This window comes from Marmota flaviventris, chromosome 8 (genome assembly GCF_047511675.1).
Source record: "Marmota flaviventris isolate mMarFla1 chromosome 8, mMarFla1.hap1, whole genome shotgun sequence".
Taxonomy (NCBI): domain Eukaryota; kingdom Metazoa; phylum Chordata; class Mammalia; order Rodentia; family Sciuridae; genus Marmota; species Marmota flaviventris.
Window position 1 is genome coordinate 43,137,608 of NC_092505.1, and position 13,965 is coordinate 43,151,572.

Sequence of the window (13,965 nt, forward strand, 5' to 3'; positions counted from 1 at the left end):
ATAGAGATATTGGGAGGATTACATGAGATGCTACAAAATATATGCAGGGAAATGTCCTGACACGTTCTAGGTTCTCAGGAAGGGTCCTGCCTCACTACTATCTCTTCCTGTAATCAAATTTAGTAGCTTCAGAAGATTAGGATTTCGACCTCTTAAATCTGTACTCTCCGTTTCACAAGTTTATCCCTTCTCATGATTTAAACTGACAGCCGTGCACAGACAACTTCCGGCTTCATGACTCAAGGCTGGACCGCTCTCTTAAATTCCAGCATTGCATTTCCAAATATCTCCAGAATTTCCTCATCTGAATTCACCAAGAACAGCTTCCTATGTGGTTTATTTCCTCTAAATGATGCATAGCTAATGACTGAGCATTATCAAAAATGTGTATTATTTTAGGATAATTTCTTCCCAGTCATAAGCATAAGGTTTGGAAGATAAGTGATGAAGTTCTTAAATCTATGGCCCTTACAGCAGTTTTTTTTTTTTTTTCTTTAAGGCTGCCCTGTATTTTCATAATATCATCAACTTGTTTCAAATTTTGCATATCAGATGAGACTCTGTGGCTATTTTAGTTTCTCACTATTTAAAATTTGTATGGTTCAGAATTTCATACAATATAACTCTCTTGTATGTCCACATCTTAGCTGGTCCACGACTCATCCAAACTGCCCTCCATCCCTGTATCGCTCTCATTTTCCTTCATAACAGTCACCTAGGAATTAGAATTGCAGTAAACACAGGTAAATGTCGGGAGCTGCTCTGGAAATACACGCCCTCAAGTCCTGAGCAAGAGATACTGAATAATTATCGCTCCCGCAATAACTTGGGCCTTACCTCCACTTGGATAATGAGGCGTGGCTCCAGGAGTAGGCGTTACCTGGTGGGGTTGAGTTACACTCACCTGTTCCTATGTAATCCTACTGCTTGCCCTTTTCAGACAGAATGTTCCAAGAAACAGAGTCCCCCATTAAAAGCCAGCTCCAGAACGTGCGCCCCCGTCTCTATCAGCCTCTCGTGACTTTCTCTTGCCCCCCTTGTGGTAGCCTGAGGTCTGGAACCAGGGAAGCCGTCCTGAAGCTTATAAAAAGGTATTCCATGTCTGTGTGGTCTTTTCATGTCACCCCAAATTCACACGAGTAACTTTGGTTCAGTTGCCTGTGCTGGACGGGGCAGCAGGTAAGTTATATTTTTAATCCTTAATAATAAATGGGATTATATATGAAACCTATATAGCACTCTTAACATCAATTTCCCAAATACTCATTTTTATAAAATATTGTTGATATAAGCATATACAATTCTTCCCACCTGTATCCCATCCCCCACCCTGCACTTGGACCCCAAAGCCACAAGGCTCCAAGGACCACTAGGAATATATGAAATGCAATGCCGTTTTATTAGCATTTTGTGTGTGTGTGTGTGTGTGTATGTGTGCTTGCCAAAGATAAGGGTGTTTATAGTGTTCATCATGGCATTATTTAAAAGAGCAAAAATTATAAACATTATAAATTTTCTTTATACATGTCTGGCTAACTAAATTATGCTATATCCATTCCATGGATTATTTGCAGAAATTTAAAACCATGTTATAAAAAAAGTAACAATTCATATAGAAAAACATTTATATTTTGAGATGAAAAAGCAGGTTAAAGTGGTATACTTCTACCATTTTAACTCATTCTCTTCTTCTTCTACCCAACTAAGATATTGTCTTGTATTTAGAAAGTCTCAATTTTTTTTTTTTCTTTTGCTGGGGCTGGGTCTGTAGCTCAGTGGCAGAGTGCTTGCCTTGCTTTTGTGAGGGACTGGGTTCGATCCTCAGCACCACATATAAATAAGTAAAAAGATAAAGATCCATTGACAACTAAAAAAATATCTAAAAAAATTTTTTTTGTTATTGCCGGGTATGGTACACCTGTAATCTCAGCTACTTAGGAGCCTGAAGCAGGAGGATGGCAAGTTTGAGGCCAGACTCAGCAATTTGGCAAGATCCTATCTCAAAATAAAACATTTTTAAAAGGGCTGGGGCTATAGCTCCGTGATAGAGCACTTGTCTAGCATGTGCAAGCCCTGGGTTTGATCTCTAACACTGCACACACACACGTTCTTTGGAATGACACCCCACCACCATCACCACCCTCTGCAGTGGACAGTGCAGTTTCCTCTGCACCTTGTCTCTGAGGACCAGGCATTGGTGTTGAGAGTCCCCTGTCTCCACACTGGTGTTCAGGGGTTTATTTTACCTTTATCTGGGAGATGTTTGCTCTTCCCCACCATTGGGCTGCCCCTATCCATCCTTGTCCCAGTTGATCTAACTCCGCAGGGACCCTCCCACATTCACCAGTGGCTTTGGTGTCTCTCCTCACCTGCTCCAGTCACCTTCAACACCCCGCCAATGGCCCACCCATCCAACATCCGAATCTCTCCCTAGCTTGCCATATTGCCCCTGCTTCATCTCCACCACCCTTTGGTTCCCACAGTCACAATTATCCTGGTGCAATTATCCTCTTCCTGGGTGGCAGACCTTGCCTCACCCTCTCTCTGCCCTCAGCCATCTTATTGTGCAGCCCTGATTCACTTCATCAGCTCAGCCTGTTTTTCAGCCTCACTGAGAACATCAATCTGTCTCTGTCATTCAAGTTATGGGACACCTCCTGGTTTCACTTCCTTGTTCTTAGGCCCCAACCCCGCCTCCGGTGTTTCAGTGATACACCACAACCCTCTGACTTCTGTCTTCGGGACTGCCTGCCTTTTCAGGGCCCATCTCCAATTGCACTTTCTATTTCTGTTTCCAGGCTGTAGTTCTGACTGAGGGGCTTCTCACTGGCTCTTTCTTCTTATTCTTCCTTTTAGGTATACTTAATGTATATCTGTACAATGTATTTTGACATATCATACATACATGGAGTATAACTTCCCATTCTTGTGGTTGTACATGATGTGGTGTTACTCTGGTGGTGTATTCACATATGAACATAGGAAGGTTATGTCCAATTCATTCTACTATCTTTCCTATTCTCATACCCTTCACACCTACTTCCTTCCCTTAATTCCCTTTTGTCTAATCCAATGAACTTCTATTTTTCCCTCCCCCCACTTATTGTGCTTAGCATCCACATATTAGAGAGAACATTAAGCCTTTAGTTTTTTGGGATTGGTTTATTTCACTTAGCATGATAGTCTCCAGTTCCATTCATTTACCAGCAAATGCCATAATTTCATTCTTCTTTATGTCTGAGTAATATTCCATTGTGTATATATACCACAATTCTTTATCCATTCATCTGTTGAAGGGCACCTAAGTTGGTTCCATAGTTTAGCTATTGTAAACTGAGCTGCTATAAACATTGATGTGACTGCATCACTGTAGTGTGCTGATTTTAAGTTTTGGGGGTATATACTGTGGAGTGGGATAACTGGGTCAAATGGTGATTTCAGTTGAATTTTGTTTTCTGAGGAATCTCCAAACTGCTTTCCAGAGTGGTTGCAACAAATTTGTAGTCCCATGCTTGGCTCTTGATGCCCTCACAAAAGTTGCTCTCCATCCTTAGATGGGACCACAGAGCTTCCCACCATCATTTCATCTCCTAGTCTCCACAATGGCTAATCCATGCTTGCCCCCCTCAAGTCTCAGATCATACTCCCATTTCTCAACCCTCAACAAGTCAAACATCCCCGGTGCCAAATGAAATAAATACTCTCATCTAAGAATTCCCTCCAGTGTATTTTCAAAGTCACCCATTCTTACCTCCTTGTCTGCAGCTCAGTGATAGTCTTTCTCCTCCCATAAAAAGGGTGATATGTTCTGAGAAATGCATGGTTAGGGAATTTCCTAGTTGTGTGAACATCGCAGAGTGAGCTCACACAATCTTAGATGGCACAGGTCAATCACTCCAAGTGGCCTCTTGATGCCATTAACAAAAACAGTAAACTAGGGCCCAGACTGAGTGTTTAGAAAAATTAAACATTTATATTTATACTTAGAATCATATCGATCGTGACAAATTTGCTTATTGGAAACCTCTAGTAATGTCACTAGTCAATGCCACTTTCTTGAAGTGTACCATGTAAGGAGCTCTGCTTTAGAGCCTTTTTGAAACAGATTGACTCTATAGAAAGCAGGATCATACAGCTATATCACCAGGAGTGAAAAATATGTTCTGGTGTTTTTCTGTAAAGATTAAGAAATTAAAAGTCAAAACTTTAAAAAAAATAAATAAAATTAAAAGTGCTAGGGTGTAGCTCAGGGGTAAAGCACCTCTGGGTTTGATCCCTAGTACCCAAAACAAAAACAAAACCCAGTATAATTTTACTGTAGTTTCCAAAGTCTGTCTTGTTTTGCAATGTGACCTTATAACATGAACATTTTCTGTATTACTATCATAAACATCATTTGTGGTGGCTAGTATGTATTCTAGCAAGTAGACATACCATAGTTTATTTAGCCGTTCTCTTATTGTTGGACATTCAGTTGGTTATCTCTTTTTCACAGTTGTAAGTGGCACAACAATAAATATTATGTGGGCTGGGGTTCTGGCTCAGCGGTGGAGTGCTTGCCTTGCATGCGCAAGACCCTGGGTTCGATCCTCAGCACCACATAAAAATAAATGAATAAAATAAAGGTATCGTGTCCAACTATAACTAAAAAATAAATATTGAAAAAATAGATAAATATTATTATGTGTAAAAGGTAGAGCCTCAGAAATAGAACCAAGACTCCAGAATAATACTACTTTATAACTCTTGATATATATCACCAAATTACTTTCCAAGAAGAGTTTCTGCCAATCTTTTTTTTTTTTTTTTCTGCTGAAATACAAGCATGCCCATCTCAGGGAACCTTTACAAACGTTGCTTGGCATTATCATTTCCTCCCCAAACTTACAATTGCCTGAGTTATCACATCTCACTCCATTATGCTTTGGTTCATATTTATACCAATATAATTAGATGGCTCTGGAAAAGGTCACTTTTGACCTTATTGCCAAAACCATTGATACATTGATTTGTTTTCCTTCTCATATTATGTAAGCTCTCTGCAATGTTTAATGTCATTGTCAATCTCCAATTTGGAACTCTTTCTTTAGAGCTTCCTGACATTGAGAGTTAGAGGCACTGCAATTTCACCTCGTTCTTCTCATTTTACAGGCTCCCAGTGGCAATCTTACCCACTCCTGTAACTTCAACTTACTTGCCGCAGTCTGGCTGGGCTCACAATCACGAGCCACCACACAGCTTGTAGATTCAAACAGCAACTCTTTATTCCCGAACTCACACCAGCCGTCTACAATCACGTTCTGGGGAAATCCACGTTCTCTGCCCAAATCCATGTTCTCTGCCCAAATCCACCTCCACTGGGCTTCTGTCTCCCAAAATATACTGTCTGAATCCCATGAGAACTCAAGGGGAACTCAGGCAGCAAGATACACCCTATTCCCAGCAGGAATAATCTTAAACCTTAAACCTGGAACCTAAACCGGGAACGCCCTAATCCGCCTTGGTCCTTGAGCAAGGTCACCTACATTCAATGTCACTGCAACATGGGGTACGCTGGCAAGGAAATTGTCATACCTACTTGGCTAATGGCTCCCAGCATCTCCCCCCTTCTGATTAATTAAACAACAAGCAATGTGGCTTAAGGACCGTGCCTGGTAGGTTGTCCAATTCAACATATGGTTCTTACCCGTCATCGGAAAACTGACCTTTAGGCGTCAGCCTCCTGTCTTAGGTTGATACCACTGCAATTGGATCATACCCGTCACTGACTACCGGTCCAGCATAAGCCATTGGCCCCAAAATTTTAGACCATCACTAGCAGAAGGGAGGAGGATACAGAAATGCCACGACACCAAGCCAATTGATGGCTCCTTGGGAAAAATTGCATCACTGGTGACACCATCAGCAAAGATATGCCAGCATTACCACAATTAACATGGGGTGCGCTGGCAAGGAAATAAGAATTGCATCACTGGTTAATCACTGTCGCAGATGTAAGAATGGCCAAGCTGGAGCTCTGGATATCAGCTGTTATGGATTTGAGTCAAATCATCTTCTTTTCGATCTGTAGAAATTGTTTTAGTTAATCTCTCTGGAATCCAAATCGGCTGCTGTTCTCCCTGTGGAAACACACAAACAAAACCCCGACTCCAGACAATCACTGGGTCAGGACCTTTCCATTGTCCTGTTAGAATATCTTTCCAAAGTACCTTAGGCTTATGTACATTTTTTGGATACATATGCCTTTCCGCAGCACTAAGTCCTGATGAATCTAAATTTTAAAACGTTTAGGGTAAAAAGGGTTATTTTAAGTTTATCTTTGGGGGATATATACCCCTTTCCAATTCCCTCTTTTTGTTTTAATAAGTATATGTCTGTATCTAATAGTTGTCTTAGCTTTTTGCATTTTCTATCTGTAATACCTTACTTGACATTTTCAACCATTTTTTCTTATTTCTATCTTCTAATTTTTTTTCTAAGGTTTGTATATTTACCCTTAGTTGCTTATTTTCCTCCTAGTTTTTTTTTCTTCCTATTTTGTGGGTTTAAAATTCTTGTCTTCCTACATCTTTTCTATCTTTCTACATCCTCTTTATCTTTTTTCTTTTTAACTTTCTATACTTCTGTCTTTAAAGTTTTTCACTTCAAATTTTTAATCTTCTTTATCTAAGTATCTTTTATCCTATTATCTTCCCATTTTTTTTAAAGTAATGCCTTTAAGATTAACTAGGCTTCGAATGATGCAATAAAGCAATCTTTTTTCTGCCATGAAGGTATCTCGACCACCTTCAATTTAACCTTTTAAAGCCTTTTAATTATCATCTATACTGTACTTTTAAATGTACTTTTTTACCACCTACAGCTTCACTCTTTTAAACAAGGCTTAGATTCTGTTTAAATCGCTTTAATGTTAGTTTACATGGCTGCCCTTCAACCAAAGGCTTTTTTTTTTTTTTTTAACTCCATTGAGAAGCTTTGTCTCAATCTGCCATGTACAAATACCTTTTTCTTCTTTCTTCCTTTCTCAAGCTTTTAAAGTAAGTCTAGTTTCCTCAAAATCTTTTTAAACGGCATTTTACAACTTTTTACTTTACCACACAGAGATTATCTCATCTAGAAACATTTCTTTCTTTTTTTTTTAACCTACCATATTAAAATATATTTTCACATCCTCAATCTTTTAATATCTCTTTTGTAGCCGTTAACCCTTTTTATAAATTCACATTTTGAAACAACCCTTATAAAATTTCTGATTTAGACAAATTACTCCACTTTAATAAGATGAAAGACTTTCATGTTTTTTGTGATACTATAATACTATAATTGAAACCCAACTGAAAAATTTTCTACTCTTTGTATATAAATTACACATGATAGAATCTTAACACTTAGTAACCTTGTTTTAGCAAAGACACAGACCAAAGCAATATTAAACATTTTTCCATTTACCAATTTATGAAAACACACATGTTTAAATATATTACCTTATGGGACTTAATAAGTAAAGAGTGGTTGCTGTTTCAACATTTTAGCTTTGTAAATTAATCAGAACTTTGTAGAAACCAAGATCTTAGACAAGTGTAGCAAACAGAACTAGCCCTCTCTTTCTTGTTGAAGAAAAATCTTTCTACAGGATACCATGATGGTCCCATTGATATACTTAATAACTTGTCTTTAAAAAGCCATGGGCTACATTTTTGTATTGTATCAACATATGCCCTAATTGTTCTTGGTCTCACTGGGGTGCCTCCTTCCTCTAACAATTTCTCTTGCTCGGAGGTGAACAACTTCAAACCTTGAGTCAACCATTTTCCCCAGTTTGCCTGAGAAAGTTCTAGGAACAGGCAACTTGAAATAAAAACAAAATAAATCAAAACAATAACATATTGTTTTTTGAATTGGTGACCCATTCTTTCTCTCTTCCTCAAGGGTGAGAAATTTCACTTACCTCTAAGCTTCAGAAGTTCCCCGCACGGGACGCCAAATGCCGCAGTCTGGCTGGGCACACAATCATGAGCCACCACACAGCTTGTAGATTCAAACAGCAACTCTTTATTCCCGAACTCACACCAGCCATCTACAATCACGTTCTGGGGAAATCCACGTTCTCTGCCCAAATCCACGTTCTCCGCCCAAATCCACGTTCTCTGGTAAATGCCACAGTCTGGCTGGGCACAAAATCACGAGCCACCACACAGCTTGTAGATTCAAACAGCAACTCTTTATTCCCGAACTCACACCAGCCGTCTACAATCACGTTCTGGGGAAATCCACGTTCTCTGCCCAAATCCACGTTCTTTGCCCAAATCCACGTTCTCTGCCCAAATCCACCTCCACTGGGCTTCTGTCTCCCAAAATATACTGTCTGAATCCCGTGAGAACTCAAGGGGAACTCAGGCAGCAAGATACACCCTATTCCCAGCAGGAATAATCTTAAACCTTAAACCTGGAACCTAAACCGGGAACGCCCTAATCCGCCTTGGTCCTTGAGCAAGGTCACCTACATTCAATGTCACTGCAACATGGGGTACGCTGGCAAGGAAATTGTCATACCTACTTGGCTAATGGCTCCCAGCACTTACTCAGTGATAATATTCCCTACATTTTCCCTTTTTTTCTGCTGGATCTCTAATCTTCCCTGTGATGGCCCTACAACCTCAGTGTATAAACATTCTTTTATCTCTTCTATCTATATTTTCAAAGGTCCTTCCTTGACTCTATATTCCTCTTTCATGTGTTGCTTTCCTTCTGTTTACAGCCAAACTTTTAAAAACCATGGTCTACACGCTTATCAAGATCATGAACTCACATTCTTTTTTTTCCACTGCTCTCTGGCTTCTGGTCCCAACAGTCCTCTGAAACAGCTGCTGACAAAGATCACCAAAGATCATCATTCCTGGATGCAAATGTAATGGGTACATTTTAGCCTTTTTCTTTTGCAGATCAAGCTCCCCATGGCTTCTCTCTCTGTGACCACCCCTTCTTTCCTCAATCCAGTCCTTCCTGGTCTAAGGAGCGTGGCTTTCTGCTCCACAGTCTTTTCAGTTTCAGACTCTTTAGGCTCACCTCCCTCTGCTTCCTCTCTAAATACTACTTTGCCTAGAGTTCTGCCTCATTCTCATCTCATCACCTTACGGGCTCTCCCGCAGGAAGCTCAGCTTCTCCCATGCTCCAGCCTCTGCCTTTGCCTGCTGCTGCTGAGACTCATTCTCTTCAAGCTTCCAGTCCATGTAGCCAACACCAATTGTAAATCTTCACTGAGAGATACCTTAGGCCCTTCAAACTGAAGTCTCAAATGAAAGCCCCCATCCCCCTCCTTCCTAAGCCTGCTCCACTCCTGCAATGGCAGCACAACTCCCCAACCCAGCCGTAGAGCCTCCACCTTCAGGGTCATTTCCCACCCTGCCCTCCTCTTTGCCGCCATTTTTTTTTAAATACACACATATATACATTTAGTTATAGATGGACAAAGTACCTTTATTTTATTTGTTTATTCCTATATAGTGCCAGGGATCAAACCCAGTAGCCCATGCATGCTAGGCAAGAGCTCCACCACTAAGCCACAATCCCCACCCTGCCCTCATTTGGATTGTTCACCAGCTCTTGATTTCCTTCATCCTCAATGTGTCTCAGATCCATTCCTTCCTCTTTATTCCCACCGTCACTTCAGCAGTTCTCCTCCATTCACAACTGTATCAGTCAAGATTCAGTCAGATTTAGCAGAACCAGTGGGAGATATTAAAAGGAATTGGCTTATGCAATTGTGGGTGCTAGATAAACAGTTCCTGTAAAGCTGTCTCCATATCCAATGATGCAGCCCAAACTCCATGAGGCAGACATTCAGGAAGAGAAGATGGATATGAAGTAGGGGAATTGACAGCAGGTGGGAAGCCACAGCATGAGCTGGAAACCCAAAGGATGGACGACACCATGTCTGCTCTGGTTACTTCTGACCTTGGTGATGAGAAGCTGGAGCCTTTTGTCTCTGCTGAGTGGAATTATCTTTCTGGAGACCAAGTCCTCAAAAACCTTAGTGACTCACCAAGACATTTAGGAGGCAATGCAATTCATTCGATCACAGAAGACCCTCAGATTCCTGCTGCCTACCACCCTGGCTCTGTATCTTGTCATTCCTTCACCCTCCCTCTTCTCATCTCTTTCTCTCCACCCCTTCCCCCCCCACACACACACCAAATATACACACAATCTCAAGTCATAAAACTAGTGTAGAAAAACATTTACTCATGAAATTTGGGGCCTGGTTCATTCAAAATGAATATTTCTAAAGTTTTGGTTTTGCAGGGTGGAGGATACTGAGGTTGAACCCCAGGGATCCTTTACTATTGAACCACATACCCCTAATTTGTTTAATTTTTTATTTTCAGACAGGGTCTCCCCAAGTTGCTGAGGATGTTGCTAAATGGCTGAGGCTGGCCTCAGATTTGCAATCTTCCTGTCTCAGCCTCTCAAGTCACTGGGATTACAAGTATTACACCACACTCTGCTCAAAGTTTTGATATCCTAACTTAAAAAGAACACTTGAAAAATTATATTGTTACCTGTTAAAACATAGAAAGGGCTGATAATTATCACGAATTATTCATTACAAACCAGGTATACCCAACACCACGGAGAAGTTTCATTTATACTAAAAGCACTGCCCTGTTCTCATAAGATAGCCTGACCTCTCTGTTGTCACTGACTGATCATTTGCATCTCTGTGGTGTCTGTGATCCTCTCTAAGCCACTGGAGCAAATGATTCTTCAGTTGTTACAATGGAGTCTGTTGAAATATAGGCACTCATTATCAAACTGTCTTCCTTCCTTCCTTCCTTCCTTCCTTCCTTCCTTCCTTCCTTCCCCTCCCCCCCCCCTTCCTTCCTTCCTTTCTTTCTTTCTTTTAAGCACAGTTCTGGGTTTGGATTCTGGGTTATAGACTCCTAGGCTCCTGGGTATATTTATCCTGAATCTGCTTGCTCCCACTTCCAGGCATTGAATGTGTGATCACTCTCCTCTTCTCTGGTTCTTCATGAGAGTAACTCCTAGTTGCTCTTGGAAGACTGTCTTAGAGGCCACGGCCTCCACAAAATCCTTGCTCATTCCTTTGGCCCCTTTATTTTCCCAGGTCTGGTTTAGGACAGACCTAACCCTTAGGTTTACATTTGTGGTTGACTCGAAATTTTAATGCAATCTTCTGCTTCCAAGGGCACAGGATATGCTTCTTATTTCTCTATTCTCGCATCTAGCATAGTGCCTGACACGGATGAGAAACCTCATTCACTGGAGAAGAACTTAGGAGGAACTTCCTTTTACCTACCAAAATCCAGACATTAGAAATTTCCTTTGACCAATAATTCCATTTTGAGGCATTTATACTAATCAAACAATGATAATCAAACAAAGATTTACCTACAAGGATAATTGCAGCATTGTTTTTAAAAGCAGAAAATTGGAAGCAATCTAAACAAGTCACAAAGACAATTGGTTTGAACAATTGGCTGTCAGTGGACTACTGTGTAGTAATTAAAAATTAAGTTGTAGAAATGGGTTTATTTATATGTTAGCTGTTCATAATTTTGTTGGATTTCAAAAGCAAGCTACAATATAGTATGTATAGTACTTTATTACTTTTATATATAGAAATGTGTGTGATATATTCATAAAGGATATCTATCAACTATTAACAGTATAATAGGATAATTTTATCTTCTTATTTGCTTTCTTTTTTATTTTTCTATAATACACTTAAATCACTTTAGTAGCCTTCTTTTAATGAGAAAAAAAAAGTTTGAATTACTTACAGTGGGTTCTGCAAGCCCTCCACTCACAGGAGGGCTTGCAGAACCCACTGTAAGTAATCCAAACTTTTTATTCACAGGCATAAATATCTCTGGACCAAAAGAAAAATCACCAATTATTAAGATTTACTATTGGCTAGGCATGTATCACATGCATGATCTCATTTAATCCTGTAAATATGAATTTTGTCTATGTTTTTATTGATGAGGAAACTGAGTGCCAGAGAAAATAAATTATACCTATACCTGAAGTCACACAGCAGGGTGACAGATGCCATCCAACAGATGTGCCCAACTCTAAGCTCTACCTTGTCCATGACAGCACACAGCAGAGCCCCCCCCCCCCCAGGACTGCCCCCCTCTTAGGCCAGTGTCACTCCTAAGAAGGCAGAAAACAAACCAGTTCCTGAGGTCATTGTCCTCTGATGTAAACCCACTAGAGGCCAGGAACTCAGTGTGAACTGGCTGCAGATCAAAGCTGCTTGGGAGGATATTGATTCACCCTGCCATTAATGGATAATTATGTATTTATCCATTAGTTCCATGATCCACAGTGAAAAGAACAAACACTACACTCTCACTAAGAACACAGTAGTTGAGGAGTCTTGGGTTCAATTCCTGGGTGGATGTGTGGTCTCAGGCAGTTTATGTAATTTTTCAAGACTTTGACTACATAATTTCAAGGAAGTGGTGTTTGGCCCACTAACTCTTCAAGGCCCCTTCAACCTCTAACCCTACAATTCTGTGATATATGTCACACTACATATAGGCAGGAAGGGGGACAGGGAGAAAATGCCTAGTGCCTCAAATTTTCCAGTATCACCAACCTCTGGAGGGAGATTTTCTTATTCTTATTTTCAGGATGAGCAAACTAGTTCTCAGAAAAGTTTGGGGGACAATTTCTCAACCTTTGAGCATCTTCCTGCATAGAATTTCACCATCTCTTTCTTCTCACCTCCATCCTTGTTCTTTTTTTTTTTTTTTAAATATCTTTCTCAGTTGTAGATGGACACAATGCCTTTATTTTATTTATTTATTTTATATGTGCTGAGGATCCAATCCAATGCCTCACACGTGCTAGGAAAGTGCTCTACCACTGAGCTACAACTCCAGCCCCTGCACCCTTGTTCTTTTAAAGAATCCGTTGGGCTGGGATTGTGGCTCAGTGGAAGAGTGCTTGCTTAGCACGTGTGAGGCACTGGGTTTGATTTTCAGCACCACATAAAAATAAATAAAGATATTGTGTCCATATACAACTAAAAAAAAAAAAAAGAAAGAATCCGTGATGGTTATAATCTCCAAGTTCTAGGAATTTAATGAAATACCAGGTTTACGATGGACTATGTGGTGTCCATGATCTACATTTATGAAAAGCAGAACAGGTGGCAGTGCAGAGACCCAAAGCATGGCTACTGTGAGGACTGGCCCGAGGCCCAGAGGATCTTGGCCTCACCCCTGGACAGCTGGTCCTACAAAATGGGCTCTGGGCTGCTTTCCCTTCCTGAGTGAGCCTGGAGCCTCAGCACGCTGAAATCGGATCCTCAATAAATCCCCTTCTGCCAATTGCATGAGTGGTCACTTGGTGGTCTCTTTCTCCGACGCTTCGCCGGACCCTTACACCCCTAAGTCAATACTGGTTGTTTTATAGAATGTCCTTCAAACACCACCACTTCCCCCTCCACATACCACAGAAATGAGAACATGTCCTTCTCAGGACATCACATCAGCAAGCACTTGATATCTGTTTGTCCCAATAACAATAATATTAGTTTTGATCATTTAGTCAAGGTGTGTTTTCCAGGTTTCTTTAATATATAACTATAATTGCATATAATTATATATACATATAATTTCTCTCTTTATAATCAATAAGTAGTCTGTGAGGAGATACTTGGAAACTATGCAGATAACTTATTCCATATCAAATTTCACACAATAGTTTTAACATACATTGAAGATTCCTGTCTGGATTACTTACTACAATGATGGTTGCAAAATGGTGACTTTCTAATCCATCATTTCTTCTGTATTTAGCAAATGGCATTTCATTGTAAGCAAAAAGTTTCCTTCATCCTTAAGCAGTATCAGTACAGACCCATTGGTCATTATTTTGTTGAGTGGATTATAATTCACTACTATCATTGTATTTGGATGCTTAGATTGTCCA